Source organism: Culex pipiens, chromosome 2 (genome assembly GCF_016801865.2).
Source record: "Culex pipiens pallens isolate TS chromosome 2, TS_CPP_V2, whole genome shotgun sequence".
Lineage (NCBI taxonomy): Eukaryota > Metazoa > Arthropoda > Insecta > Diptera > Culicidae > Culex > Culex pipiens.
In genome coordinates this window covers 124,801,889-124,823,113 of record NC_068938.1, presented here as the reverse complement: position 1 = coordinate 124,823,113, position 21,225 = coordinate 124,801,889, and the positions used below count along the sequence as shown (strand labels likewise).

General features: G+C 36.1%; 1 protein-coding gene across 8 annotated transcripts in view; it reads right to left on the bottom strand.

The window, feature by feature from the left end:
- Positions 1 to 21,225, bottom strand: part of LOC120414981 (spectrin beta chain) — a 70,538-nt gene that overhangs the window by 36,040 nt on the left and 13,273 nt on the right. The window contains exon 1 of one of the 8 annotated variants that reach the window (XM_039576326.2): positions 20,802 to 21,096. The exons of the other annotated variants lie outside the window; for them this stretch is intronic. The gene's annotated coding sequence lies outside the window, so the exon portion shown is untranslated. Of the gene's footprint in view, positions 1 to 20,801; positions 21,097 to 21,225 lie in introns of those variants that run through there. 8 annotated transcript variants of the gene reach the window in all.

Genomic DNA, 21,225 nt, shown 5'->3' with positions numbered 1-21,225 from the left:
AGTCATGCATTAGGCGGTTAATACTTGTCATATTAGATAGTTGGTGTGTTTCGATTGCAATGAAGTGGCAATAACCACTATTTATTGAATTAGAATAATCGATTGAAAAGGCCTTGGAAAATTTCACTTTGGATAATCAAATCTTCGAATAATCAAAACTTCGGATAATTGAGTCCGGACTACATATCATTTAATGTAAGCTCTCAGATCTCTGTTTAACCGTTTAAAAATATCTCGAAGATCTGCCAGATTCTTGTTCTATTTTAAGAATGAGTCAGACTGCTGTATCAGCATTAATTATGAGTATGATACCGGTTGTATTTTCTGATAACTTCATTGCCGGCTTATGGTTTATGGATTGGTTGTTAAACATAACACAAACACGCACTGATTGTATGCAGCGATGGTAGATTCTTCATTAGAAGAGTGTCACTGAGCACTCACTAAGATAGAACTAGAATTTTTTTAGAGATTTTTTAGTGTAGGGGAAATATACCATTTCTAATCAAACACCTATCTTTGTCATATGGAGACTTTTATGCCCGATTAAAGCATCAAAATATAATTTAGGCTATAAACTTACCAGCAACAGCACCGCCTCAAGTAAGCACACAAATTTATGCCATTTATTGGCCAAAAAGATCAAATTTAATGCACTTTTGATCATAACTTCTATTTTGCGAGACCAATTCTCATCATTTTGGTGGCACACACATCCACATGCAAGATGAGAGCTTAACGAAAGTCGCTATCAATATCTTTTCACTTGCGCTAACGTTTTCAAAGAGCTTAGAATATGAAATTGCTTCCAACTACCGGCAACATGTTCTTTTGCACATTTGTTAGTCACTTACTTGAAAAAATAATCCCGAAACATGTAAATAATTAGCAAGCGCCATCAAAAAAACAAACGCGCCAAGTCTTTTGACGTTTGATATTTGACGACCCATTCCAATCGAAGGCTGAAGAAACCCGAGCGAAGGCAAATAAAAAACGTTACTTAATCCACCTTTAGGTGGTTGGTGCCTTCCTCGCATATTTTTATCAAAATATCTGAGATCCGGCCTCAAAAAAAGTTTATTAAAAACACTAAAGTACTTATAACTTTTGATAGGGTTGTCAGATCTTCAATCTTTTGGGCTTGTTGGAAAGGTCTTTTGATTACCTATCCAACGATGGGTCGCATGATAGATCCGGACAACTTTTTCATCAAAATATTTGAGATCCGGCCTCAAAAAAGTGTATAAATAACACTTAAGTGCTCATAACTTTTGATGGGGTTGTCAGATCTTCAATCTTTTGAACGCGTTGGAAAGGTCTTTCAAATACCTTTCTAACATTATATAGCAAGATGGGTTTTCTTACAAAAACCACCCTTTTTATAATATTTCAAACTCTAGCCAAATTGTTTTTTTAGCATAACTTTTAAAGTACTTTTCTAAACTTTATAATAGTAACTAGGGTCTTGTGGGACCCCAAAACGGTCCAAATCGGTCCAGCCAGTCCGGAGATAATCGTGTGCATATTTTGCGGTGCAAGGACTCACATCCAGACACACGCACAGACATTTGTTCAGAAGTTGATTCTGAGTTGATAGGTTTACGAGGTCAAATAAAGAAGTTCATTTTTCGAGTGATTTTATAGCCTTTCCTCATAGAGTTTTCTACGTGCGCTTGTATTGCGTACGCTTGTTGCGTACACGAAAAAGATTGAGGTTAAATTTTGTACCGGCCAGCAAAACAAATGGTGCGCTAGTGTGCGTGAGATCGGCCTTAGATAACTCTATTGAGGTTAGGAAGGCAAAACAGAGGGTGGCCACCAACACCACCAGCAGCGCCTGTTGGAGTGACCCAGTGATGCCAGGAAATTTTCTCTAAAAATGCTACTTTTCGTGAGTGTTCGCTTAAATTTCATCACGATTGGCAGCACTAAGCAGACCCAAAAGAGCGCTGGAAGAATAAAGAACTATGCTGAAAATAACAAAATGGGCGTGGCCCAATGCATTCTCGTCTGATTGGAATACATTTGGGAAATATTTTTTTCAAATGCTTGTAAAAGGAATAGAATAACTTTTAGTAAAAGAGAAAATAAACAGAAATGTTCACAAAAAGTTACTCTACTCGTTAGTGTACTTGGTTTTAGTACATTTCAATGAACACTCCAGATTATCCAACATCATTCCAACACGATCGCTTATTAGGCTTAAAATGGGTATATTTCCCCTAAACAGTGTAAAAATGTGTTCTGGCAAATAATTTGTAACAGTATCGTTTTTTTAGGGTTTGGGAATGATTAATGCCATCGTGTTTCTCCTCGCTGAGAGGACTGAATATTCAGCTGTAGCTTACAAAAATATGAGCACATCAGCTCTAATTTGGAAGTCATATTGAATGTCTTGAATGTCACCTCGCCCGTGTGGATCAATCGGACTGCGAACTGGACTCACAATCCAGAGGTTGCTGGTTCGAATCCCGCGGCGGCTAAAGACTAGTATGCAGACCGGAAGGAAAGGGGTCAAGAAACAGCTTTACGAACAGCAGAACAAAGGAGAGGGAGCGATTTTCTTGACCGGTTCCTTCCGAAGTGCGTATACCGCTTAAGTGTAAATATGGGTATCCGGCGCCGTCACTCCGTGCCGTACTCAAACACTTGGAAGCCCAGGGCGACGAAGTCCTTGTAGTTAAAAGGAAGACACTAGTGGTTGGTACTAGCAACACAGCTATAAAGTCAACTTTGTTCGAATGTCTTGTTTGGTTGTAGGATTGCATCATATTGCCTCTCCATAACATTCAATCTCGGCTGGCACATCGACAATTTTCAATACTCACCTTAATATCAGTTTGTGAGTGTTTCTTTTCTGCAAGGTCACCAACTCATTACCTCATCCAATGTGCAGCTTGTTGGCTAGTCGTTATCAGTTGACCGTGCTAATTTCTGCCGGTAAATATGTTCGCACAGAGTGTGGTTTACCTCGGGCAAACACGCCCGGTGGTTCTCGTTTGATCCCAAAAGCTTCATCTGCTGCCACAACTAGCGGTGGCTCCAGCACAGAGTCCACAGCGTTTTTATGGAAAAATCAATACACCACCTCGAGATTCTTCACGCGAGATTGTGCGTTTTGTCGAAATTGAGTTCATCTCCAAAAAGACTAAATTTCGAGAAGTAAAGGTTCTTCCTTAACAATTCCGGTTTGCCGCAGCAGTTGTACGGATTCGCACACCGCCGGGGGGTGGGGTGCGGTTGCTCCGTCCAAAGTGACATGCCGCTTTGTGTGTGGATGACGGAAGAAAGCGCAACAACAGACCCGTAGAAGAGAGCAGTACATAATGGCTGGATGTGGCAACTCATCATCGGTCAAATCTCCGACCCTACCTTCCTCGCTGACATCGGACGCGCGCACTGACCTACATAACCGCCGACTCTTTGCTTTCCTTTCGCGCTGCTGATGTTACACATATTTCGGGCAGGGTGGGGGTTCTCACACTAACACAACAGGCGCAGTACAAATTTTGCTAGCTTTTCCCATGTTGAACGACGGCGGCGACATCAAGTGAGGGAGAAGGAGTGGGGGGTTGGGAAGCAGATTTCGCCCATGTTTCATGGCTTCGGGGGTTGCCAAAAATCGTTCTGGGTGATTGTATTGGTGCCAGCAGGGACGCGTTCCCTTGAGAATAAGTATGATTTACGAATTTTCTTGTAGTTTGCTCTCGACGTCGTCGTCGTCTTAGTAGCAGACTAACCGAATTTCACACAGATCTATGGTTGCGTGAAATCGGCACAAGTTCACGTTCACACTCACTCACGGGCTGTATCTTGTTGGTTCTTAGAAGGATCGTTGTGTGAACTGAATAATCGTGAGAACTTTTTTATCTCTAATAAATTGGTTTGTTTTTATTTAATGATTTTCAGTGTATTTTGAATCATGAAAATATCATTTATTATTTATCAAGCACAAATTCGACTTTCCGTGTATCCTTTTAGCGTTTATTGCGTTTTTTCGGTGGTAGCATGAATCATCGATGCGTGACCGGAATGTTTTATCAAATCAGTCGGTCTCGGGTGGGTTCCTTTCCCGAAAATTGAAACGCTCACATTAGTTGAATGGAATTGAAATTTGGAAAGGTATGTTTTCCCATGCGTGAAAATATGATTTTGAAGTATAAGAATAGAATTATAAGAATTTACTGAAATTCCACAAATTTTGCCGTTACTGGACTTAAATATTATCGAATAAATTCACTTCTCGGAACAAATTCACTTTTGATAATCGAATCATCGGAAAATCGAATCAAGATTTTTTTTGCGTTGACTTATTTTTTATTGTCGAGCTCAAGTATGACTCCTGAACTACGCTAAAAAGATTCAAAAAGTTTAAATCAAAGACGGCGGCCAAATAACAGCGAAGAAATATTGATAAAAAAAATGAATTTTAATATTTAAAAGGCAATCCACTACAGTTCAGACTCGATTATCCGACAGCCTTGTAAAAATTTAACCTCGGATAATCGAATCACGACAAAAAATATTTTTCGCTGTCTTATTTTTGATTGCTGAGCTCAAGTACCACCTATGACCCCTAAACTACTCTAAAGTGGTTTAAAATTCTAAAATCCAAGATGGCGGTCAAAAGGGCGGTGATGAAATATAAAAAAAATCTTATTGAAAAGGCATTCAATAATCAAAATTTGACTAAAATGGGGTTGTAGAACTCGAATTGGATGTTAAATGCAAGAAATTAAAAAAAAAATACAAAAAATATACTGAGAAAATGTATTTGGTATGCAACTCAAATTTGACTAACTTGGGGCACATAACTAGAATTAAATGTTTAAATCTAATCTAATCTAACACAAACGCAGCCAGTCCGATGAAAGCATGCTGGAAAGTCTTGTGATTAGATTACGCCCCAAGCACTTTTCTTGCCATTATTAATAATTGCAGTACACCCGAGAACACCCAAAAAAGTATCACTACAATTAAAGCGGCCAGCCCTACTGCGTTGTGTTTACCGCAGAGAGGATTCTGAGAACGGATCACATTTCACAGAATCTGCAGGGGAGGAAGAATGCGTGGACATACCGTATCAAACGCTCCACAATTTGTTTGTCATTCGATAACCAAAGTGCTATACAAACTGGACTGTAAATGAGCAGTTCTCTCAGATTTCGGTCATTCGATTTTTTTTTTTGTGTTTTTTAATCCGACTGAAACCTTTTGTGGTACCTTAGGTATGCTCAAAGAAGCCATTTTGCATCATTAGTTATGGACAAACAAATTTGGCAGCTGGCCATACAAATGATGTATGAAAATTCAAAAATCTGTATCCTTTGAAGGAATTTTTTGATCGATCTGGTGTCTTCGGCAAAGTTGTAGATATGAATATAGACTACACTGAAAAAAAAATACGCGGTAAAATTTTTTGGTGATTTTTTATTTTATTTTATTTTTTGTAACTAAAACTTTTGCAAAAAACACTATTTTTAATTTTACAAAAAAACACTATATTTAATTTTTTTTCATTTTTTGATATGTTAAAGAGGACATTAAAATTTAATGATTAAATGCCAACTTTTCAGAAATTTCCAGGTTGTGCAAAAAATCTTTGACCGAGTAATGCATTTTTTAATCTATACTGATTAAAAAAAATCGAAATGCTTGTCGCAAATTTTTTTTTACTTCCTTTTTCGATGTAAAATCAAATTTGCAATCAAAAAGTACTCTAGTGAAATTTTGATAAAGTGCACCGTTTTCAAGTTAAGGCCATTTTAAGGTAACCTTTTTTGAAAATAGTCACAGTTTTTCATTTTTTTTAAATTAGTGCATATGTTTGCCCACTTTCGAAAAAAATATTTTTGAAAAGCTGAGAAAATTTTCTATATTTTGCTTTTTTGAACTTTGTTGACGACCCTTAGTTGCTGAGATATTGCCATGCAAGTGTTTAAAACAAGAAAATTGATGTGATGTTTTACTCAAACAACCCACCGTTTTCTAACGTCGATATCTAAGCAACTAATGGTCCGATTTACAATGTTAAAATATGAAACATTCGTAAATTTTTCCGATCTTTTCGAAAAAAATATTTTCAAAATGTTTTAAACCAAGACTAACATTTCAAAAGGGCGTAATATTGAATGTTTGGCCCTTTTTAAATGCTAGTCTGGATTAAAAAAAATTGAAAATATTTTTTTCGAAAAGATTGGAAAATTTCACGAATGTTTCATATTTTAACATTGTAAATCAGACCATTAGTTGCTGAGATATCGACGTTAGAAAATGGTGGGTTGTTTGGGTGAGACTTGGAAAACATCAATTTTCATGTTTTTAAACATTTGCATGGCAATATCTCAGCAACTAAGGGTCGTATTAACAAAATTCAAAAAAGCAAAATATAGAGAATTTTATCAGCTTTTCAAAAGTGGGCAAACAAGAGCACTTATTTAAAAAAATGAAAAACTGTGACTATTTTCAAAAAAGTTAAATTAAAATGGTCTTAACTTGAAAACGGTGCACTTTATCAAAATTTCACTAAGGCCGATGCAAATATTAAAAAAAGTTTTTGTCCCTCGGCCCTGGCCGAGGGCAAGGGGGGGGCAAAAAAAAAAATAAATAAATAACAAGCCATAGTCTTCACATTTAAATGAAAAAAGTGTTTTAAAATGCATTTTGCACTAGTTCAGTTGTTTTGCAATCATTAGTTTTCAAAAAATCTAAGATCTGACAAAAACAAAAATTGTATCGGAAAAAAAAGGTTTTGCATCGAAAATTTTCAAAAAATCTTAAGATTTTTTAATAAGCCCAAACATGCTAAAAATGATTTTAAACGCAGAAGAATGTATTTTAATTTGTTTTCAGCTGGTTGCACTTGAATTTTCATTGAAATTTTGAAGTTTATTGTAAAAATATTTTTTTTTGCCCCCTGATTTTTCGGGCCAATTTTGAAGGGGGGGTTGACAAAAACTTTTAAAAATATTTGTACCAGCCTAAAGTACTTTTTGATTGCAAATTCAATTTTACATCGAAAAATGAAGTTCAAAAATTTTTGCGACCAATATTTCGGGTGTACCCCATTTGGCATAATGGACATTTGGCATAACGGGTTTTCAAGATGGACGTTTGGCATAATGGACGTTTGGCATAATAGGTCCAAGACATCAGGGACGTTTGGCATAATGGACATTTGGCATAATGGACGTTTGGCATAATTCGTTCAAAACCCATCAAGGACGTTTGGCATAATTTTTGCTTGCTTTTTTTTTGTTCAATTTGTATTTATTTTTTTAGTAAAGAATAATAATTCATAGGTTTTTTTTCCTTTTTTTCTAAGCAGATAACCTTACTTTAAAAATGATTTTTGTTTTCAAGAAATCTAGTATCTTTGTCATTTTCTCCCAATAGATGTATTTTTTTTTCAACATAAAGCTTTAAAATGCAATTTTTCATAAATATAAAATGCATTTTTTCATAAATATATAACAATGAGATTTGTCTTCTTTTGAAATATTTTGCAGCTAATTTTTTGTTTTCAATTATTCCTTCTTTTATTTTAAATTCAACCTAACAAAGTGATGTAAGTTTTGCCAGTCTTTGAAATTTAGCAATAAAGATTTTATACTGTTTAACCTTTTCCCTCCTTTTTTAAATTCAACCTAAAGAATGTATGTACATTTTGCTCTTCTTAAACGAAATGCATTTAAATTTTTTAAAGCAATTTGATCTTCTTTTATTTTAAAGCTCAAATAAGGTAAAATCTCTCAAAAAATGTGCAGTTTGTTTTTTTTTTCTTCAAAATTTTGCAATTATTGTTTTTATGCAATTTTTCTCTTTAATATTCATCCTTAATAAGGGATGTACATTTTTTCTTTCTTTAAATATTTGACAAATGAGTTATGAAATTTTCCCTTCTTTTATTTTAAATTCAACTTTTAGAAGGGAAAATCTCTAAAAAGAATACTTTTCGAATATTTGACAATTAACTTCGATTATGAAATTTTTTATAAAATTTATATTTATTTATATAAAATTCAACTTATGGAAGGAAAAGTAAATTTAAAGATTCACATTTTGACACTCTTAAAATGTTTGACTATCGCAATATTTTTATGTTTTTCGCCTACCTCTCTTAAAAATAAAATTTAATCAGCGTTTATTTTTTTGGGCAGCTGTCCCTTCTTTAAGATTAGTATTGAATAAATAAAAGAAGGGAAAATTCCATAAACAACTTTATTGCAAAAATTAAACCAACAGAGAAAAAATGTGCAGAAATTATATAAATGTTTAAAGACAACATCTATAAGAGAATTTCCCTTCTTCAAGTTAAATATAAAAAATGATGGGAAAATTGAATAAAAAAACTTAATTGCAAGATATTTAAAGAAAAGCAACATCGACATCCATTCACCCAAAATACAGGATCGAGAGTATAATTCCATCAAAATTTATAGAGAGCCCAATGCTAAACTCGATAGAATAATGGTACCAACTCACACCTGCAAAACAATTAATTTAATTAATTAATTGAAACAGTAAACCTGCAACAAAATCTGACTACTCTTGTGTCACCAAGCTGCTGTGGCCAAAGCAGTTTAGTCATTGAGTTAGTCTATTAAAGGTCTCTGGTTCAGTTCCCGTAGAGAACACTTTTTGTTTTGAAGGATGAACTTTTTCTTGAAAATGGACTCGAGGGCATAATTCTCTCGGTCATCTAGAACTGTGTTCTCTGTGTCTGTGAATCTTTCCGCTAGTCTCGTGTCGGATGAGTGCTGCCCAGTTCTGTGGTTTCTTTAAATTAAATTCGAAAAAAAGGGAAAATGTAAATTCATTTAGAGATTTCCTTCTTCAAGTAAAATTTTGATCAAAAGAAGGGAAAATTGAATTATAAAAGCTCAATTGTCGAAGATTTGAAGAGATTTTCTCATCAGGAATTTCATATAAAAGGGAAAATTTCATTTAAAAAATTACTGCTAATTATATTGAAAGGGGAAAAATCTTAAGCTAACAAGAGATATTTTCTTCTTTATACTAATTATTTAATAAAAATATCAAAATTTCATTGAAAAGACTTATTCTGAATTATTCAAAAAGGAAAGAATTTACTATTGGGGAAAAAATATTGAGATACTTAATTTTTTATAGAAAAAAATGATAATCTCTTAAAAAAATATACATTAAAAAATATACATTTTCATTCGTGAAAATGACAAATACTTAACAAAAAAAAAAAAAAACAAGCTAGTAATAGTTATGCCAAACGTCCTTGATGGTTTTTGAACGAATTATGCCAAACGTCCATTATGCCAAATGTCCATTATGCCAAACGTCCCTGATGTCTTGGACCAATTATGCCAAACGTCCATTATGCCAAACGTCCATCTTGAAAATCCGTTATGCCAAATGTCCATTATGCCAAATGGGGTACACCCAATATTTCGTTTTTTTTTAAATCAGTATTGATCAAAAAATTTATAACTCGGTCAAAGATTTTTTGCACAACCTGGAAATTTCTGAAAAGTTGGCATTTGATGTCCTCTATAACATATCAAAAAACGAAAAAAAAAAATAAAAATAGTGTTTTTTAGGAAATCAGGTTTTAGTGACAAAAAGTAAAATAAAAAATCACAAAAAAATTACCGTGTATCATTTTTTTTCAGTGTAGTCTATATTCATACCTACAATTTTGCCGAAGACACCAAATCGATAAAAAAAATCCTTCAAAAGATACAGATGAATTTTCATATATCTTTTTTGTATGGACAGCTGCCAAATTTGTATGGAAAATTATATGGACAAACTAATGATGCAAAATGGCTTCTTTGAGCATAACGAAGGCACCAAAAAAGTTTCAGTCGAATTAAAAAATACAAAAATTAAAATTTTAATAAAAAGACCGATTTCGTAGAGAATTAAATGTAAAGATTTCAACAAATTAATTGATAATTGAAATCTAGCTTCGAAAAAGTACATAAATAACTTCTGGACACTTATCCAACATCCGAATTTATGTGAAAACACATTCTTGTACAAACAATTCGTATGAGACCCTAATCCAAGTCGAATGCGACCTGATTGAACAAAATCGGTTCAGCCAGTTCTGAGAAAACTGAGCGATAATTTGGTCACAAAAATACACTAAGACAGGTATAGCAAAATTAAAGTTCTTTTTGAAGATCAAAATTTGTATTTGGAATTATAAAAATTGGATCAAAATGGATGAATGGGTTGGGTAATAAAGGGCAAAAATTGCCATGAAATACTCTGATTTTTAAATACACAAAACTTGAAAATACAAATGAGTAACTGGCTTGGCTAAAGTAAAACAAAACCGCCGCAGTCAACGAGGGGTAGGCCCAAAGCGCTCAGCAGCAGCTCTGTAAGCAAAACATGCCGACATCTAACAGCATGAGAAATGTTTGTTTGGGTGGCGTGTGGCTCAAGGGAGGGGGCTGACTTTAAAAGAGTTGACGATGACGACTGCCAGTGCTGCGGTAGTGGTGTTGGACTCTAGTTGTACGGTTGTTGGTAGAAAATCTATCTCCACATCCACACACATACCCAGAATGCCGCTATAAAGTGCTACATTATTAAGCAGAGCGTTGAGAGAATCCAAAAGGGAAGAAGAACGGCGAACAGTACACGACGACGTCGTCTCCAACGGTAGTTCCGAGGTCTATCAACAACACCGGCCAGAACCCCTAAGAGCTTGGAGCTGTTTGGTAGTTGTGTGGTACTTCTTCACGAGGTATATCTGCATGATTCACGTGGGGGAGAAGCAGCGCTGAAGAAGTCGGTGGCTCCCCTCCGGGTCTTTTTTTTTTCCCTTTTACAACGAACGAACGCTATGAGCCATGAATTCTCAAAGTTTTGCATATATACATTAAGGTTCTGTGAAAATGCACCCGGCAACGATTGAAAGGGCAACCGTGCTGCTGACTGTTTGTCAGCAGTATGGGAGGACCCACATTATAGTCCGTTGGCACGCCAGAGGTGGTGCCAGTGTTGACATATCGGCCGTGCCTAGAAAATGAGTGATTTGAACGTCACGGAGGTGGTCGATTTTTCGCTTCGAGTCACCTGCGCACTAATCACATGCTATTGAACACAAAGTGACACATTTTCAACGAGTGATAAAAATAATTCTTATCAGCTGGAGCTTATCAAAGTTCAGACATCAAGCGTCTACACTGCAACTGGATACAGTAGCTGCTTTTGCTACTACTTCTTGCATAACGTAACATTGTATCAAAAACTGTTGCCGTTTGCACAAACTTTTTGGCAAGGGTTCAAGGATCTCCGAACCGGTTCCGTTCAATCTCGCTAGATATGGACTTGCATAACATCGACGTCTCACGGACGAATTGCTCACGATGGAATGTCTGATTGATTTGCCTCCTCGTCTCCAATACCTCCAAACAAACTCCAAACACATCTCACCAAGACCAGATAGCGCGCGCACCTGCCCCTGTGATGAATGCTGTTTCCCGCGTGTTTATTTTCATTTCTTTTCTGCAAACATTGCGGGCAACGAAAGTCGAATCGAACGAAGCCGGCCGGAGCGTAACTTGCGCGAACTACTTGTTTTTGTTTGGTCGCGCCTCGACTCGATAAACTATACGTACTGCCGGCACAAGTTGCCGGTTGCGCGCACATGTTCCCGCAAAGTGATCGTAAATCGGTTCCCCCCCCCTTGATCGTCTGTCGAACGTGATCGGCGAGTCCGTGGCGAAGGCCTGGGGAAACGGAGAAATTGGCACGCCCCAATGTTTGCCGGGATGTCAAGCTTTTTGTTTATGGGCGCAATTTTAGATAAAGAAGCACGTTACTTACTTTTTGAAGCGAAAATATTGAAAATTGTGAGCACTTCAGTGCTGTTTACTTCTACAAGTCAGGTCTATTGGGAAGTTGTAGCCAATTACTATAGTTGCAATTACAAAATTGAAGATCGAATAACCCTATATCGCAACAAATTCACTAGAGGGGTATTCAAGATTACTGGTTCGAATCTCGCGGTCGATACAAAAAAAAAATCTGATTGGGGACCCTGAAGTTGAAGTCCTGTAGCATGAAATAAGTATGCTAGCCATTTAGTACTAGCAACACTGGCCTAAATAACGGAGCATGACCATGAGCCGCAAAGTTTGTAGGGTCCTAACAGGCAATAACTTCAATTCATATATCTTTTTATATCTCATATAAAAACTAAATAAAATTAAATCAGCTGAATAATAAATTGTTGACTATTTATTATAATCAATGTTGATTGGAGCAAGCGGGATACACTCAATGTTTATATTTATTTGTAAGACCTCATAATAGAATCTAGAATTCAACTGACGGAAATTCTTCAAAATTTCTCAAGATTAATCCAATACTCCTTTTTTCAAATAAATAATTTGTGTCAGGGGGTTTTATTTCGTATCTAGAATTACTGCTAACTTTTTAGACTCTTTGGTAATAATTCCTGGATGGGGGCGATCGTTCGCCAGCGTGTTCGCTGCCGGTAGCGGCGATGCGGCCCAGCAAAAAGTAACCGGGGAAGATCTCTTCACCTTGCCGGAGTTTTTTGCTCTCGCAGGGGAGATGATGACGCGGTTTAGGACCTGCCGTAACAAGGCTGAGCAATTTCTGGCCCTCGGGGAGCTTATGATTAAGCACATCTACAATAGATAAAAAACACTGTGATCTAGGTTAAGCTTTTTCTATTTCTATCCCCTTTCCTTGCAATTTCAGTAAGTTTTTTTTCCAATTTTTTTCTTACTCTTGGTAATCTCTTAGTGATAAGTAATAATCGTTCCAAAATGGATTGAGATTTAACACACAGGTGAAATGAACTCCAAAACTCTATTATGTACTGCGAATGAACAAATTGTAACATGATTATTCACTAATAAAACCGAATTGAATTGAAAACACGAAATAACGTAATATTCTTAAGATAAAAAAATATTTACAGCGACCTGTAGATGACGAATAGGGGAGCGTTCTTTTATTACGTAACGCGAAAAATCAGATTTGAGCAATTCCAGCCCAAAACAGGAATTTTTTATGTATTTTTTCTCGACCCTCTCCGATTTCAATGAAACTTTGTAGACATGTTATCCTACGCTTATATAAGCCATTTTTGTGTATATGAAACCAGTTTTACTCGATAATGACATTTGAGAAGGGCGTAAGTGTTTGAAATATTTTTTGAATTTAAATATTGCTGTATCTCAAAAATAGCCTAAGATGTTACAAAAAGACTCTCGAAAAATGCAGGATGGATGGAATTAAAACCGCTGTCACTTCACAAGCATCGGGCTTAGGACAATGGTCAATATGGAGACTTTTATGTAAAATTATCTGGAGAATCGACTCTCGTATTCGGTTTTTGAAAATTTTGTTGTTGTGAGCACTTTTGAAAAAAAAAAACAGTTTATGTAAATGATTTTTGTATTTTTTTAGGTAAATTTTGCATTTTTCGTGAGTCTTTTTGTAACATTTTAGGCTGTTTTCTAAAATTTTTTGAACAAAAACAAATCGTGGGCTCATCTTTAAATTTGAATTTTAAGCTTAAAAGTCAAAAAATCACATAAAAGTGGAGAGCAGTTCTCTAGGATTTCGGTCATTCGATTATTTTTTTTGTATTTTTTAATCCAACTGAAACTTTTTAGGTGCCTTCGGTATGTCCAAAAAAGCCATTTTGCATCATTAGTTTGTCCATATAATTTTCCATACAAATTTGGCAGCTGTCCATACAAAAATGATATGTGAAAATTCAAAAATCTGTATCTTTTGAAGGAATTTTTCGATCGATTTGGTGTCTTCGGCAAAGTTGTAGTTATGGATACGGACTACACTGGAAAAAATGATACACGGTAAAAAAATGGTGATTTTTTATTTAACTTTTTATCACTCAAACTTGATTTGCAAAAAAACACTATTTTTATTTTTTTTATTTTTTGATATGTTTTAGAGGACATAAAATGCCAACTTTTCAGAAATTTCCAGGTTGTGCAAAAAATTATTGACCGAGTTATAAATTTTTTTATCAATACTATTTTTTTCAAAAAATCGAAATATTGGTCGCAAATTTTTTTCAACTTCATTTTTCGATGGTAAATCAAATTTGCAATCAAAAAGTACTTTTGCGACCAATATTTCGATTTTTTGAAAAATCAGTATTGATTAACAAATTAATAACTCAGTCAATGATTTTTTGCACAACCTGGAAATTTCTGAAAAGTTGGCATTTTATGTCCTTTAAAACATATCAAAAAATAAAAAATAAATTAAAAATAGTGTTTTTTTGCAAATCAAGTTTTAGTGAAAAAAGTTAAATAAAAAATCACCATTTTTTTACCATGTATCATTTTTTTCCAGTGTAGTCCGTATCCATACCTACAACTTTGCCAAAGACACCAAATCGATCAAAAAATTCTTTCAAAAGATACAGATTTTTGAATTTTCATACATCATTTTTGTATGGACAGCTGCCAAATTTGTATGGAAATTCTATGGACAAACTAATGATGCAAAATGGCTTCTTTGGGCATACCGAAGGCACCAAAAAAGTTTCAGTCGGATTAAAAAATACAAAAATTCAAATTGAAAAAAAAGACCGATTTCGTAGAAGATTCTGGAGTGATTTCTTATTTCAGTGTATTTTTTTCGGAAAGCCCGTCAAATTTCCTACAAGTTTGTCTGCGTTACGTTATAAAAGAACGCTGCCTAGATATTGAATCATTCGCAGGATTCGCACTCGGATAAATTTTTACACTGCAAAACAAAATTTAGTTATCCAATTGCGTGTTGAAATCTTAGGTGTAAAATAAAAATGTAAAAATGTAAACACCCAGAAAAAATTTAGCCCATTGGTATGCCGGTATGCGAAACCTACTTGATCGAAATGTCAAGCTTTATAGGCGTTTATCTATCCCACACTTCACCGGTCTGATAGCCGAGCGGGCTAAGGCGCCAGTCCTCTCTGAAAGTAGTGGGCTGGAATTTCGTCGGTGGCAACTTTTTTGTGTGTGTAGAAAAACTTTACATGCAGCGTGTTATATTTAGTGATTTTTCTCTCAAAGGTGATGTGCAATCTTGCTAATGTAGCTTTCAATAGATTTAGAATTATTTATTTTTTCTTCAAAAATCAAATATTTTAGCAACGTTATGTGCTTAGTCATGTGATTCAAGTCCAAAAATCATCTTCCTAATATAGCACAAAATATTCTCAAAACAGCTGCTGACATCAGTAGCCGTAGTAATAGGACAAAAAGAGAGCAAAACGATGCACCACACCACTTACTGTTTAGTCCGTGTGTAGTGAACTTCAGTCGCAAAGAGCAAGTGCAGCAGCGCCTCTCAAAACATCGACACCATCACAAACGGCGACTCTACGACGGGCGTGAGTTCAGAGTTTAAAAATATAGAATTACTCATCCATTCAGCTTTTTTTGTTCTTCTCGTTCTCCCTCGTTTCCCATCTCTCGTTAATGCTCTGAGACATGTCCGCAGAGGAGAGATCGGAATCGATGCTGTTGTTAAATGCCGCAGCATCCGCGAGAATGACGTTTTGCTGTCTTGTTTTCTTGGCCAAATATGCTGGAATCTTGAATTGACCAGTTCCGGTCATTGTTTTTTGCACAAATTAAATTTGTCAATTTGGCAGTACAATAACCACTGGAATTATTGGATGAAAATGACATTTTGAAAAAGTAAAGCATTGGATTATTTCCTCATTTTGGTGCCAGTTTAAGCGGTATTAACATATGTCACACCTCTCAAGGCTTATATTACGCAAACGTACATATCATCGGTGTAATCAATACCCGGCCTGTTTTCACACACAAAATTTTCCTTCGCTGGACACACAGCAATAAGTGGCTCGAGGTGGAAAAAGGAGGTAGCTCGCTCGCAAAAGGAAATTGGAGTCGATCCAATTAGATTCGGCAAGATGGAAAGCCAGTGTGAAAAGTGATTTTCTTTCTTTTCTTTTTTGCTTTCCACCTATCTCTCTCTCCCTCTGCTGCCAAACTTGAAACCCACCCCGAAGAAAGAGACAGCAACAACACGGGGCCCGAACGTGACCTAGATTCTAAATGGCCGAGGAAAGCCCATTTGGTTTTGTTATTTCGATAATTTTTGGGAAGGAAATTGCGAGTCAAACCAAAAAAAAGTGCATTTCAAACACTGTGATGGAAGAGGTAAAATTGGCGTACCAGATGATTCACAACACACACACGTACGGTAATGTCGTTTTGCAGATGAGCTGAAAAGTGTCAACGTGAGACAGCAGGGATTTATGGTGTTGAGCAGGCCTGGAAAAATGCCAAAATGGAAAACTTTTCGTTGCTCTCACGAAAAATCAGCAGATTGCAAAAGTTATGGCTACCAATTTGGGTAAGCACTTTTTCTTACTGCTGCTGGACACTTAAACGCATTTTGGATCAATAGTAATTTTATTCGCCGAAAAGATACCTTATGTATTAGTCAATAACGGCGCCTGCCAAAGAAGACTGAAGTTCAGCAAAGCTAGGAAAATTCTTGAATTTGCAGACTCATCAGACATGGAGTTTGTCGCTCCATTCCTGACGACACCGCATGAGACCGTTGAATCCACAGCATCTCATCCAAGCATGTAGTGAATGATTTATTTTGAAATTTTGTTGGAGAATTTCCGTCAGTAAAATTTATGATTCAGCAAATTTAATGTAATTTCATTGAGATAAGAAGTAGTAAAACAATTGTTTTAAAACTAACATTATTTGTTTTCCTAGGTTCAACAATAGAGGAATTCGAGTATTTCAATAAATTTTAGGCAAAACTCATGAAAGCATATGATAATTGCAGAACAACAAATAACTTTTTTTGTGTTTTCTTTCATTGTAGTGTTTAATAATGTTCTATTACATTTTTTTTGGAATTTTGAGGAGTAAACAAATTTTGCTGGAAATGTAGAACCAATGTCTGCGTTTCATGAAATATTTCAATGAACAATATCTTTAAAAAATAGTTCTAAATCTAACAAGCAATATTTGTTTAGTTTGGAAACAACATCCGAAATGCTTGTTAAAAATGTTGTAAATTATTTGAAATAAGATAAATAATGCTTAAATGTACTGAGAAGCGATTTATCAATGAAATATTTAAAATTTCGCGGCATTTCACGGTGCTTACACAATTTCACGGACAGGGGCAAATTTCACGGATTACGCGGCTTCCGCGAAATCGCGAAAAATCATTTCTTTCTGTTAGTAGGATAAGGTATTGGTATTGGTACTGAGGTAGTTCATTACAATGTTCTACGAAATAAAGATAATTGATTTTAAATTTACAGCGAAATTTGCTTTGGTTTTGGCAAGCATGTTGTTATGAACATTTCTAGACTTTCTCCGATGGGCATTCCCAAGTAACATTTTTTTCCAGGAGTTCTACAAGAGCTCTTCAAGATAGCTACAGCATAGCAGTTTTGACCGCGGTAGGATAAAATTCTCTTCAAAACTTCTTCAGGAGTTTGCAAGAGTACTTGAAGAGAGTTTTATCCTACCGCGTTCAAAACTGCTATGCTGTAGCTATGTTGAAGAGCTCTTGTAGAACTCCTGGAAAAAATGTTACTTGGGTTGACATAAGGTGTGAAAAGTATACAATCGATGTACTGCCCATGTTCGCATAAATGTCCCATATGCAAAAACAGCAAGCTGAGAAAAACGCATTTGAAGTTTGTCCCATACATAAGGCTACGTGTTAAATTTTCGCGAAAAAACTGGATTTCCTCCTGATTCCTGGAACAAAGTACTGGATGTTATAGGCTCTTTTGAAAGAGCACACAATTTTGAACCAAACTGCATCAATAACTCGAAATTGAGGAAAATGCATATGGGACATTTATGCGATCAGGGGCAGTGTATACATTTGTTGACCTTATAAAAAAGTCGAGATTTTGAATGTTGAATAAAGTTGTTCGTTACTTCAATCAAGGTCACGTAGAACAGTTTGAGCTAATTAATTTTTAAATCTCCGGTTAATTCATTAAAATAAAGATGAACTAATGTTATCTATGGTAACTTTAGAATTCGACGTAACTTTATGTAAAATTACCTTCAAAATTGTTTATATAAACATGGTGAAAATTAGAAAAAAAATGTTTATGTTTTTGTTGTAATAATGAATAATTTTATAAAACATTTTGCAAAATATAGTCCAGACTCGATTATCCGAAGTTTCGATTATCCAAAGTTCGATTATCCGAAGGTTTGTATGGGACGACTTTGGGTAGTCGAATCACGGACAAAAAAATTCTTTTTTTTCGTTTTTCTTTTTCTTGTTTTAAAAATCAAATTCGAGTTCTGCGACCCCATTTTAGTCAAATTTGAATAGTTGAGCTTATCAAATAATAAAATGCATTTTTTTGAATATTTCGTCACCTCCACATTGGCCGCCATGTTGGATTAAAAAATGTAAATCACTTAAGAGTAGTTGAGGGTCATACTTATACTCGACAATCAAAAATAAGACAGCGAAATTTTTTTTTGAATCATCAAAAAAATATGAAAAATGGCAAAAAAATGAAATTTTGACTAAACTTTTCCGATACACTTAAATATCCCTTTAGCTGTAAATCATGTAAAAAAAATCAAATATTTTGGTCAATATGTCGTTTGGTTTGTGCTCCGTTTTAATGATATTTTAGCAGATTAAATTTCGAAAATCTCAGTAAAATTAGCATATCTGAAACGATAATAATTCTTCTAAATTTCACAGAATTGAGCTGATATTCTGCTAAATGTTATAAAATTGAGCTCAAAAATTATTTGCAATGATAATTTGTGTATGGGAAGTTGCCCCGACTCCTTTTAGTTTTCCTTGAAACTTGAAACTTTGCTCTAAGGTCTAAGGGATAATTTCCCCCCCCCTCCTCCCCCCTGCTGTTCATAACAATTTTTTGCCCACTTATTCTAGCAAATGCAAATTCCACAACAGTGTTATTCTTTCGTAAAATTTGCTGAAATTTCCGAAAAAAATACTTTTAGAGCACAAGTTTTAGTTTAAAGGGTTAAAACTTTAAAATACTGCTTAAAAATGTTCAAAATCATCACTTAATAAAAAAAAACAAAAAAAAAAAAACAAAACAAAATATAATCCTATTTAAAATTTTATCTGGCTTTTCAATTATCTAACGAATATTTTCATGTCATGTGAAAAGTTAACAAATCGAATGTTATGTTTTTTGAGGACCGTATTCCGTATTCCATGATTATTATCTGTGTATCATGAATCTGCTGGACATAACCTAACTCTTCCCAACTGTAGTGTTAGTAGGTAATTGTGGAAACTCTTAAACTGGATACGTTAGGAGTGGCAGCGAATGACCGAAAGGATAAAGCTGCCGGAAATAAATTAATTAACAACAACAACAACCCCAAACTGGATCGAATGACATAAAAAGTATTGTATCCTATATAATGGAGCGAACATTTTCTGTTGATTCCAGGACATGTCTATTTTTTTCTGCTTGATGAACTCAAAATTTTCAAAATATCAGCACAAGCAAACCAAATATTCACTTATTCACTTCACCGAGGTCCGATCCAACTCGGAATTCCAACTAACCACCTTTAGATTGCGAGTCCAAACCCTCTGAGCCACCGAGGTAGGCACAAAATTAGCAGTTATTAGTAAGTCTGAGGTCGTTATACTAAAATCGTTACTACCACCAGACTCATAGCTTGAAATCTGTCTTTCAAATTATTCACTATATGTATTTTTCACAAACCCCACACTTTTAATATTATTTAAACACTTATTTTTTCTGAATCAGAAAGATATTCTCTCACTTATCACTTTCAGTTCAGCAAATGTCCCGCAGTTGCTTCTTCCACCCAAAACCCCGATTCTCCCAAATCAATACGCTCCGCGTCACGTTGAATCAATGCGCTGCACCACTTTTACGACCTCCTCCTAATCGACCAATAGTCTCTTCTTTGCAAACTTTTTCTCTCGGCCCCGTCACGACACCACGACTTGATGCGGCGACAACAGACGGGGCGCGATATTTCTTACGGCGCTGCTGCTTTTTCGCACAGGCCTGCCAACAAGAAGAGCCCAAGTCAGAGCCCCGTCGTCAACTGGCGATGTCGTCCGGGGGGGGAGACCCCAGCGGAAAATCGATATCTGGCGTCCTCCGAAAGGAAGAGAAAAAAAAACGAAGCGAGTCAGCAGTGCCAAAAAACACACTTTAATCATAACTTTTTCGGTGTAGTTCTGCTGCGTGTTCAAGTGGCCACAGTTGTAATGACCGTTCCACTCGAGATGTTTGAAGAATTGCGAAATGCTGCTTAGGAAGAAGTTGGTTTTGGAAGAATTTTTTTGAACACACGCAGCCCAAGTATTGGCAGGTGCCTCAGCGCTGCTCTCGCGTCTCGAAGGTCTGAGAGTTGGACGAACGATGATGTTCTGTGTGTCGATGAGGGGGGAGCGCGACTGGTACAGATTATGTCCAAAAATAGATCTTTCCACACTCCACACTGCTGGGATTGCCTTCCACCATACGGCGATTGTTGGGGATTGGGATCGATAGATCTATCATCATCTTCAAGGCAGGGGGAAACAGCCAAAACTTGGACAGTCACTATTTTGACGGCGACTTTCTTTCCTTTCACCGCAGCAGCACCATTTCAGTCGTAGATTGATGAGCTGCTGATGTTCATCGGAGGCAGAGAAGCCATGTTCAGCAGATGAGAGAGCGTTAATTTATCGGAAATGGCACTTCCTCCTGCTTGCTGCAAACTGGCCGTAGATTGGTTGGCCTGTTCCGTCCCGGTACTTACGGTCGTATTGTGAGCACAAGTTCTGCCCAGCACGGCTGCCAAGTCGAAAGTCCAATTAGCTGGCGACAGGTTTCCGCACAGGTTTGTCGCAGGAAAAACTCTACACTGCCGTCGCTGCTGTTTTTGCCCACTTTCACACCACGAACGGAAAATCTGCTCGACAAACGTTTTTCTTCACGCTCGATAATTGAGTCACTCACACACACACACACTCTCTCTAAAATGCTGATTTTTCCTGGTTTTGGTACTGCTGAAAATCGCCAATCTCTCACGCGCGCGGTCCGTATTCCTCTGGTGACCGTGTGACATGGAAGCAGCAGCAGAACAGAACCAACACGACCGCCGTCACCGTAGCCGTCTCGTACAAACACACACACAGAACATCACATCGGAGAGAATCGCCGTCGGAGAGAGGCGTCGCGGT